At 35.5% G+C, this 11,516-nt stretch overlaps 1 pseudogene; it reads left to right on the top strand.

Moving 5' to 3' along the window:
* The first annotated feature begins 930 nt into the window (after nt 1–930).
* LOC120152626 overlaps nt 931–11,516 on the top strand; it is a 28,153-nt pseudogene continuing 17,567 nt past the window's right edge.

The raw sequence follows: 11,516 nt of genomic DNA, 5'->3' as shown, positions 1-11,516 counted from the left end.
TTTGACCTTAGAGCTTTTTCTCACTTCTCTCACTAATAACGATCAAGAAAATGAGTTACTAACTCATCTAAAGTCTTTGGATGAAATAAACTATAACTTCTAAACATTTAAGGCATACTAAATCCACCCTTAGGATCTAAAACCCAAAATCTCCACCATGGCCAAACTATGAGAAAGAGAACATGAATGAGAGCTTTGAGGGTGTAGATTTCTTTCTACCATAGAATTTTCGTGCTAAGATAAAAAAAAATCATATCAAGGTTCCACCTTTGTTCATAACAAGACAAGAATGAATAAGTTTTTTAGAGGAAAAAATGACAAAGAGGAGGTGAGGAAAAAGATGAAAGCTTTGTCATTTACATCACCAATTCTTAATGAGTTTTCAACCTTAAATACCTTAGGGGATAATTACAACTTTAGTTTTTCCTGAATGAATCTCAATTCAAAAATACCCTTTTTATTTTTTATTAGGCTCAATCCAAACCCAATTTAATTCATACTTGGACGAAAGCTTCCTATAATATTATTAGGTTTATCCAAAACTCTTTCAGATTAGTCTAAAACTACTAATCTAGATTTACGGTATTAAAATATATCTGAACCTTCTTATTGTAGAACTACTCGTACTTAAATCATTTTAGGTCACTTTTCAATTCAAAAATGAATAAAAGTGATAGTAAGGTAACTAAATATGTAGTTTATCCCTTTCTTTTTCAACTTCTCGGCTCAGCCGATTTGCTGCCTACTTTGCCCTTTTTGACTCTTTACATTTATTTATTAATTTATTTATTTTAAGCTAACAAAAACCAGAACACAAAACCCCAGACTCTACTCTGCCGATTTCCACTTTTTTTGGTAATCGAGAACGTTTTCTTTCGTCGGAACTCACGGTCAGTTGCCGCCGCAGCGTCGCTTCTCCTTGACCTTTGAGTCGTCATTTCTCCTTGACCTTTGAGTCGTCGTTGGCGCCGTCAGTCCAACGTCGAAACGATTTTTACGTATTTCGAAAACCACATCATTTTTAATTATTCTCTTTACGATTGAATTTTAATTAAAAACAATGTGATTTTATAAAACTCACATTTTGAAAATTTGGAAATTCTTTTACGATAAAAACATATGGTTCGAGGAGTCATCACCAATCTTTGATTAGGGTGTGATTGGGCACCCAAAAACGTTGTCATTTTAAATAAAAATTAATTTTAATTAAAATAACAAATTAAGGTATGCGTTCTCAAAATCCAAGTTCGGGAGTCGATTACGCGTGGGGAATGATTAGCACCCCCACAACGCCCTAAATCGGTACCTAGTCGATTAATAAATGTCTTTGCAACAAATTTCACAAGTTCGAATTTAACTTGGTTTATGATCCAACAACAAAATGTGAATTTTACAACATTAAAAAATAACGAAAAAGGTTAAATTTTAAAATTACCAATCCATTAGAAAGACAAAGAATATTAGATTATTTACAAACATTGAGACCAGATCTTTAGGTGAGTTCTAACGATCTTTTCTAAACAAATTTAAATAGTCAAATATTTCCTTTTCTTTCGTTCCCAAATTTTAAGGTGACGAACTATTTTTTAGAGTGTCAATAACAGGATACACTTTTAATTTAAAATCGACGAAAACAACTAGCTAGTGAGTTAAGAAAAGTCATTTCGACAATTTTAAATAAAAAGGGTATTACCCTTAATCAAATTATGTAATTTGGTCAAGTCATGCATATGAATATATCATACAATTCATGTAAAAAATGTCATACGATTTATAAATTAATCACTCGCATACTTGTACATATGCAATCATATCAATATGTAAAAATAAATATAAATTAATTAAAGAAAGCAATCCTAATCATGGGGTAACAAATGTGTCAGAACATTTAATGATTCAATACAAAACATGTATATAATAAGATTTTATGTATAATATTAAATTCAAAACCCATTTAGCATACATATAATTAGTAATATTACACACAATACGAGGCATAAGGCATATAGTAACACATGTATGCATTACATAAGAAGTAAGCATAATATAATGATTTTAAAATGAACCGAACAGTGGTCATAAAACTATAAAATGCAAATTTTAATTAAACATGGGGACAACAACGAATCACTACATTTTAATGAATTAATATAAATAATATGTAGGGTAATATCTAAACCCTAAATTCATTTAGCATACTTCATCCTCACAGCCGCTATCTCCTCTCTTCAACTCTGTTTCCTCCTTCGGCCGAGAGCTCAAACAAAGCTCTACAATCAAACCTGATGAGACCACCGTGGTCATGGCTACTAAGGGCTCCGATGAGGGGCCAAAAGCCTAACATCCTCATCTTCTTCACAACCCGAACTCCACAGACACCTAAATCGGACCAGAGCTTCTCCCTCACTCAACCTCCTTCCTTTCTCTCATTAACGCCGCCGTGAAACTCAAAATCCAACACTCCGAACGCCACTAGCGACAACTCCTAACATCTAAGGCCGACGAGTTCAACCCCAAACCCCGACACTTACTCCAACAAAGCCACACCATGACGATGAAGAGACCAAATACCAGGTAAAGAATTAAATGCCCCTCCTTATTTCGAACCCAAGTAAAAAATTAAGCCATTGTTGCTAAAAAAACCTTTGAAAAGGTTTTGACACCTTAAAATTGCTACTCAATATTCTGATCCTTTTTTAATCTCTCAAGACCTCACTTCTACTCTAGACTGACGCAGCCATGCTATAAAACAATGACTAGACGAGCCATGACTGGTGCCAATTCCGATCGAGGCTCGAAGCATAAATAGATAAAGCGAAACCAACTTATCCCTTTATATCTCTATTTGCTTAGAAAATCAGTTAAAAAATGCTATTGAAAATAAATAAAAGGAATAGGGAACCTTAAAAAATCGTGTTGTATTGCTTCTGTTGGAATGAAAAACAAAGAGAGATCCTTTTTTTGCTTGATTGTTTGATATTCTCTACTTTCTCTCTTTTTGATTTTGGAAGAGGAACCCCGTCGTCACAATGCTTCCTTAGCGAATATGAGGAAGAGTTCCCTTTACACACACTGTTTTTTTCTCTGTTTACCTGCTGAAAACCGAGACCCCCTTGTTTTTTCGTGTTTTTTTTGCTCGCTCCCCCTCCGTTGGAATTGTGTTTTTTGCTTTCTGGTTTCGAAGAGCTAAGGGATAGACTTTTCCCCCCACGCAGGGATTCCGTCAGTCATCGGTGATGAAGGCCTCGCCTGAACGTCGTGGATCTCCAACTGAAAATCCGACCGTCTCAAGTAAATATACTCGATCCCTATTCTTTTCCCTTTTGTTTAAAAAACTAGAAAAATAACTAAAAATTTGTTGTAAATGTTAAGGAAAAGTAAGAAAAAAATTCTGAAATGTTTACTTTGCTTGTATTTCTTTCAACTTGTAGGAAAACGATTACAATGGTTCTTCTTTTTTTCCTGATTTTTCGAATGGTGGGGATATAATTTACAGAGTGTTTCAAAAAAAATCTCTCCCTCTCTTTTGCTACTACCCCCTCGATTTATGGTTGCTTTCAATCCATATTTTTCCTTCATGGTTGGATTAGTGCTGAAGCAGGTACGTTTAATCCCATAATTTTTGGGATTTATTTCCATTTCAAAGGTTTAGGTAAAGGTTTATCAAATCTCTTTGACCTTGGTGGCTGATTTGTTTATTGATTTTGCTTATGTTTTTTCGTTAAATCAGCTTCAATGGATGGCATGATTGGCAGCAGTGACTTGCTTGGTGATTGTCTCATGCACTGATGGAAACCGGTGACTGGGGTAATGGTCACTGGGTTGAGCTTGAGTTATAGGAAATTTGTAATCTAGGTCTTGAGCCTGTAAAATATAATATGTAACATTAATAATAATAATAATAATAATAATAATAATATAATTTTAATATAATATTTATAATCCGGACAAAAATGGGTGTCTACAACTGCCCCTCTTTGCCCATTCTTATGTTAACAAGAATAGGGCAAAGATAAAAAAAGGCAGTGCGTTTTTGTCTAGTTCTTTCTTCATGCTTTGAAACTTGATGAGCGATTTGCTCCCTCTTGTTTGATCAAAATTCGACCAACGGGTTCACTCCCTATTGCTTCAGGGAGTATAGAACTCGTGAAATCTTTTGAAAACGTGTTCGCTCCCTCTTGCTTCAGGGAGTATGGAACTCGAACAGTCTTCTGCCAATGGGTTCGTTCCCTCTTTCTTTCAAGGAGTATAGAAATCGAACATCTTCAACACTCTTGTGTGCTCCCTATTCCTTTAGAGAGTATAAGACTCGAACAATCTTCAACAATCGTGTCTTCTCCCTATTCCTTCAGAGAGTATAAGACTCGAACAATCTTCAACAATCGTGTCTGCTCCCTATTCCTTCAGAGAGTATAAGACTCGAACAATCTTTAACAATCGTGTATGCTCCCTATTCCTTCAGAGAGAATAAGACTCGAACAATCTTCAACAATCGTGTCTGCTCCCTATTCCTTCAGAGAGTATAAGACTCAAACAATCTTCAACAATCATGTATGCTCTATATTCCGTCAGATAGTATAAGACTCGATCAATCTTTAACAATCGTGTCTGCTCCCTATTCTTTTAGAGAGTATAAGACTCGAACAATCTTCAATAATCGTGTCTTCTCCCTATTCCTTCAGAGAGTATAAGACTCGAACAATCTTCAACAATCGTGTCTGCTCCCTATTTCTTCAGAGAGTATAAGACTCGAACAATCTTGATGCTTCAATCTCTTCAATCTTCAATTATCATTGGGAAACTTGTAAATATTTAAGTCATCATGCAATGTCATGATCCTATTCATGCCTAAAATGTATGCAAGTATGCAATTCAATACATTTTCTTCTTTGAAGGAACACCATCTCTTTTGATTTCAATGGAACTCGGTTTCATCTCGGGCATAGAACATTTGACCAGTTCACCCCAGTTACAATCTCATATGTGCAAGTCACTTCAATCGATTGATTCCTCTCTTCATACACGAAAATCTTTGTTTTTCTTCTACATCTGATGGTCTTCACTTCAAAGAAATGCTTCTTATGTATATTAGACCTCTCTGTTCTTCAGGGTATGCCTCTTTAAATGTAACTTCTTGCATTTGAGGTTTGAAATCTTTCTTTCAATCGTTGGGATTTTAACATCATGCATCTTCCCTTTTCACCGGAATATCTATCAAAATCATGTGTTTATGCATGAAACACTAATGCAATTAAATGTGTCAGTGTAATGCATTTTCTTTTATGCAAATGATGTTTTCATGAATGCATAAATGTTGAATCAATCTTCACTTGGCTCTAGAGTGGTGAGCTCGATCTTCTTCTACTTGATCATTCTTTCAAGGCCTACTCAAATATCGATGTAGCAACTCATAATTCCCAACTTGCACTTGTGAAGATCTATCTAATCTTCTTCTATCTTCTTGTTGTCTTCGTGTTCTGTCTTCATTTCGGAGAAATACGACTGTGTTACCCCATTTACGTCCTTGGCTCAATTATGCTTTCAGAATTGTTTTTCTAGGACTCTGCCATTGATCGATGCTCAGTTGATTTGCTTTACAAGGTAAGCTCTGCTCAAATTCACGGTCTGCCATTGACACTTCAAGTTGCGAGACTTATTCTCAATAACTTCTTGGTTTGAATCTTGTTTTCTCATCATGACAGTGGTTCAGTCATTCCTCAACCTAATCTTATACTGGTACAGGCCTTCAAAATGCCCCACCACCTCAAATTGTAAGGCTCATTCTTCTGAATCTTGTCATCTCAACATGAAGTGGGTTCATTCGGGCCCTAACATATCATAACTTAAATGTTCTCATTCTGGTGTCACTACACAATAGTGTTGTCAAATAGTTTGAGGGCTTTTCTTCATGCTACTTAAGAAGTGATCAACCCTTCTAACACAATGTCTTGCATTTTCATTCAGGCTGAGATATGTGCCCCTTTCAAATATGGCGAGCATCTACTTATTGATGGGTTATTGACAACGTCATCTGGAAATTCTAAAAGCTCTTATTCTTCATCCATTCTGATCTCTTTAGACCATCTACTTCAAGATTGTGGAATGCTTCGTATTCTGACATTGCTTATTCTTCTTCTCCAATAGAGATACAATGAGCCTCACCAGCTTCAAGGACCTTTCATATTTCAACTGTCCTGTTTGAAAATGTTTTTTTCCTTTCTCTTATTTCAAAGATCAAAGAATGAAAGAATTTTATAACATTGCCTCATAATTCAGGCTCGTAATAAAATAAAATCATAAACATGAGTTCACAGAATATCAAAAGAATCAATAGCTATTTAATGTTTTCAGGGTTATAACTCTTTGATAAGTGTCAAAATTGAGAGGTTGACTTCAGGTTGGCTTCCTATCTTCTAAGGTTTTGACCACCAAAATGTCATTTCTTTCTTGATCATTATAAACATCATAATATGCCTTTCTTTCTCGGCTTGGTATTTTAATCGGATGCGGACAAAATGACGCAACTAGTATAATCCATTACAAGACTTTCTAGAACACTTCCATTTTTGTTCTCTGAAATCTTCCATTTGTTCAAGCTTCGTAGACTCCTCTAACCAAGGCAGTGCAGAAATATCAATCTAAAAACGAAATTCCTGAGTGCTCGTGTGAAATTGACTATAACAGGTGTTCCTTAACTCCCTTAGTCTATCTTTATCATAATTCCTTATTTAGATAAACTTGATTTAATTTGCCATTGTCTGGCTAGCTGAAATCAGCTTTATTGTAATTTGCCTTTATCGGGCTAGCTGAAGGGTTCATCTCATCACAAAGTCTTTGACTTGACAATCACAGTGGAGCATACACCGAATTGCCAGGTACCCGATCAGGGTCATGGTTTAAATGTAATCTATTCATAAAGCCAAGGCTTTCGAGTTTCCTCTATAACCAATTGTCTTAGCGGAATAGCTCAGCTTTATTGTATACACATAATATAACCACCTTTATCAGACTTCATTATACATATCAGAACCTGTCATAGTCTAGGTGTTGTTGAAAGTTAGAAAGTCTCATCGTTAGAGATCAAATTCCAAGCAACTAACCTAAATTAGATTCACCTACTCAACTATTTCATCCGTGAAGATCATAATAATCATTAAACTTTCATAAAAAAGTGTGGTCTATTTAGTTTTGCAACATAATACACAAAAGATGCCTCACGTTGTCCGCTCCTATGCATACCTGAATACCAAGCCTATGGTTCATTGGTTTATGATAGGAGAAGGCTATATCGGTCCCTGCAATAAAAAGATATGGTGTTCGAGTGTATCTTATGGGGGTAAGGTCCAGGGTCCTTGTTTTATCAGGTTTCAACTTTGCTATTTTGTCAAAGATTTATAACTCTAATCATTAAATAGCTTTTAATTCAATTGATATTCAAAGAATTTCAAGTCATGAATTCGATTCAATGCTCACCATCCTTAAAGTAACATGAATTCATTTAATATATCATTACAAAAAACTGATGAGAAGGTCCAAAAAATATGTTCAAACAAGATGTTTCAAATGAAAAAAAAGTTTCATGATGAACAAAATGATTTTTGCATAATCAAGATGCCCTCATTATTCCTCTGATTCAGTGGCGTTTGATTCGATCGGGTGCTACACTTTGCGCTCTGATACCCCACTCGAGCTCGTCATCCATTATTTCACCAATTCTTGTGTCAACGTCCCATTTTCTAAAAGCATCTTTATCTCCTTTAACAGCGGTCTACAATTTCCCATAGAATGCCCCAATGCCCCCAAGTGAAAATCACAAGCACTATCTTGATCATAACTGTGAGCAGAAGGGTCTGATTTCACTTTCACTGGCCTCAGCATGAGGTATTGACCTTTTACTATATAGGGATATATATCCAAGATAGAAGTTTGGAACACTTTCAAAGCATTTTTTGATCTTGGGACTTTCTTTAGACGACTCGAGTAACTTGTTACCCTTTTTCTTTTGCAGTTGTGGGAGCTCTGGATGTGACATTCATTCACCTCATCAACTTTTTTCTTTTGATCGGTTGGACGTTTGGAAGTGACTTTCAAGTTTCCCTTTCTGATTGCATCTTCAATGGATTCTCCAGCCAGCATAAGATCCTTAAAGTCATTCATCGAGTTTCCCAGCATTAACTCAAAGAAAGGAGCTAGGAGAGAATCGTGAAACATACATGATATTTCTTCTTCTAGCAAAGGAGGTTGAACTTGTGTTGCCACTCCTCTCCATCTTAGGGCATATTCCTTAAAGCTCTCAATAGCTCTCATCCTTATCCTTTGAAGGTCATGAACTTTTGGGACTAAGCCTTTAACATATTGATATTGCCCCAGAAAAGCATCAGCTAGGTTGATCCATGTCTTGATCTGCTCTTTGTTCAAACAATTGTACCATACTACAGCTGGCCCAGCAAGACTATCATGGAAGTAATGAATCAACATATTATCATCATCTAAGTACCCTTCCATTTTTTTGCAAAACATTTTCAGATGAATTAGGGGGCAACTGGGGTCATCATATTTCTCAAAATTAGGCAACTTAAATTCACGTGGGATGACCAAATCAGGGACCAAATTGAGTTCTCTGGCTTCTAACTCCTTGTGAGAGGCATTAACAACCTTTATATTTTTAACGGCTTCATTCAACCACTTGAATTCATTTTCAAATTGCTCATAATTGACGGGACTCTTCCCTTGGTTTGAGTAAGATGCTCCGGGGAAAAGTAGCATTCTTGACGCATTACTCTGATGAGACCGATGTTCTTGATCAACTATTTCCTCTCTACCAACAGCCTTGGTTACCAGTACCTGGATCATTTGATTTGATGCGCCTGGCAGAGAACCCGATTCTTGATTCCTCGTATCTTGTTGTAACCCGACCAACTGCTCTTGCAACTGATCTTATGATTTCTCATTAGATTGCTTCATTACATTCATTTGTTTATTCATGATGATGTGGAACAGAATGAATGAATGATCTTGTTATTACTGTCACATAACCTCCCATAAGTTATTTCCATATTTTCATAGTTAATGCATATAAAATACTTATAAATACATGCTATGCAAAATCCAAAATGCAAATGCAAATGCACGAGGTGTTAATCCCAAAAGTGACCACTTATAGAACAACCGTTCACTTAGACAACAAGAATTCAGTAAGTACACCATGTAGTCAAAATACAACTGTGATTCTTCATCTCTTCTTTTCCTTGAGTCGTACTCTTCATGGAATCTAACGTTACACCCCAAAGTTATCGGCGTATTCCCTCACCTTTGATGACGTCGGATGTCCTTAAGTTGAATCTTGAAATATTCACTCTTACCTCAAATGCGAAGTGGTCTCATTTCTTTATGAAGGGTCTTCATGTCTTTATGAATGGTCTTCTCGTCTTTATGAATGGTCTTATCATCTTTATGAATGGTCTTCTCGTCTTTATGAATGGTCTTCTCGTCTTTATGAATGGTCTTCTCGTCCTTGGTAAGGCTATACATATCTTCTGAGTCAACATCTTATCCTTTGCACCTTTAAAGGAATTCTCCAATCAGCTTCAGATTCTTCATATATTAGATGTCCTTCTTCATGGATCGTATGAACATCTATGGATCTCCCGGTTTTGACTACATGGTGTCTTGCCTCAATATGGTCAGCCTTCTTGTTAGTCAATTACTTTACGAATTAATACCCCTCGATGACATGAGGATGCAAATACAATAAAATCACAATAAAATAAACATAGAACAAAAACGGGTTAGTGCACATAAGATAAACAACAAGATAATGGGTACCGTAAAAATCAAATAAAAGATCCTACCCAACATGATATCTACCCACATGCTTTGTCATTCACAAAAAATCCTAACTGCATGGTATCTAATTCACAAGCTTTGTACAAAAATATAAAAACTAACGCATGTTTTTCTAGTTCTCGTACTTATTGCAAAAATAAATTCGAGTAGAATGAGTTTCCCCTTTGTGTCTACGGATAGAGATTCAACATAAGATGGGCAGAGTTTTGGTATCACTAAAAGGGTCCTCGAATTGTCCTTTGCTGGTGCCCCCTTGGGCTTGCCAGACCCTCGATCCTCACCCATTATAGGCTTAAAACGGATCAAGTTCAATTCGAGAGGATACATTTCCCTATTTTCATGCGAGGAAACTCAATGTTTCACTCGTAAACATAAGGTATGTACCCCAGAGGTTAGTTGCTAAAGCCCATGCAGAGAAAAATAATTTTTCTCACGTAAGCGTAGCGTTCACCCCTAACTAACGGGACAGAGCATAGATAGAAGGCTCTAAGTATCGAAGGGTTATAGCAACAATGGGGGAAACTCATAATCCTTTGCCTCGATCCAAGAGAAACAACAAACTAAAGGTCAGAAAACTGAAACATGCAAATCCCACGTTAGTACAACTATTTACTAGTTAATCAAATCACAAATTAAAATGCAAACAGAAAATTCAAAACAGACAAGGGATCAAAAACCAAATTAAAACGAACTTACAACTTTCATTTGCAAAGACAATTAATTAATCAACTATCGGTCTGACTCTCTAAAAAAGTCCCAGTAGAGTTGCCAAGCTGTCGAAACGATTTTTACGTATTTCGAAAACCACATCATTTTTAATTATTCTCTTTACGATTGAATTTTAATTAAAAACAATGTGATTTCATAAAACTCTCGTTTCGAAAATTTGGAAATTCCTTTACGATAAAAACATATGGTTCGAGGAGTCGCCACCAATATTTGATTAGGGTTTGATTGCGCACCCAAAAACATTATCATTTTAAATAAAAATTAATTTTAATTAAAACAACAAATTAAGGTATGTGTTGTCAAAATCCGAGTTCGGGAGTCGATTACGCGTGGGGAAGGATTAGCACCCCACAACGCCCTAAATCGGTACCTAGTCGATTAATAATTGTCTTTGCAACGAATTTCACAAGCTCGAATTTAACTTGGTTTAAGATCCAACAATAAAATGTGAATTTTACAACATTAAAAAATAACGAAAAAGGTTAAATTTTAAAATTACCAATCCATTAGAAAGACAAAGAATATTCGATTATTTACAAACATTGAGACCAAATCTTTACGTGAGTTTTAACGATCTTTTCTCAACAAATTTAAATAGTCGAATATTTCTTTTTCTTTCGTTCCCAAATTTTAAGGTGACGAACTATTTTTTAAAGTGTCAATAACAGGATACACTTTTAATTTAAAATCGGCGAAAACAAATATCTAGTGAGTTAAGAAAAGTCATTCCGACAATTTTAAATAAAAAGGGTATTACCCTTAATCAAATTATGTAATTTGGTCAAGTCATGCATATGAAGATACCATACAATTCATGTAAAAAATGTCATACGATTTGTAAATTAATCACATACTTGTACATATGTAAACATATCAATATGTAAAAATAAATATAAATCAATTAAAGAAAGCAATCCTAATCATGGGTAACAAATGTGACA

This window comes from Hibiscus syriacus, unplaced genomic scaffold (assembly GCF_006381635.1).
Source record: "Hibiscus syriacus cultivar Baekdansim isolate YM2019G1 unplaced genomic scaffold, ASM638163v2 tig00111095_pilon, whole genome shotgun sequence".
Taxonomy (NCBI): Eukaryota; Viridiplantae; Streptophyta; class Magnoliopsida; order Malvales; family Malvaceae; genus Hibiscus; species Hibiscus syriacus.
This window is presented reverse-complemented; position numbering and strand designations above follow the sequence as displayed.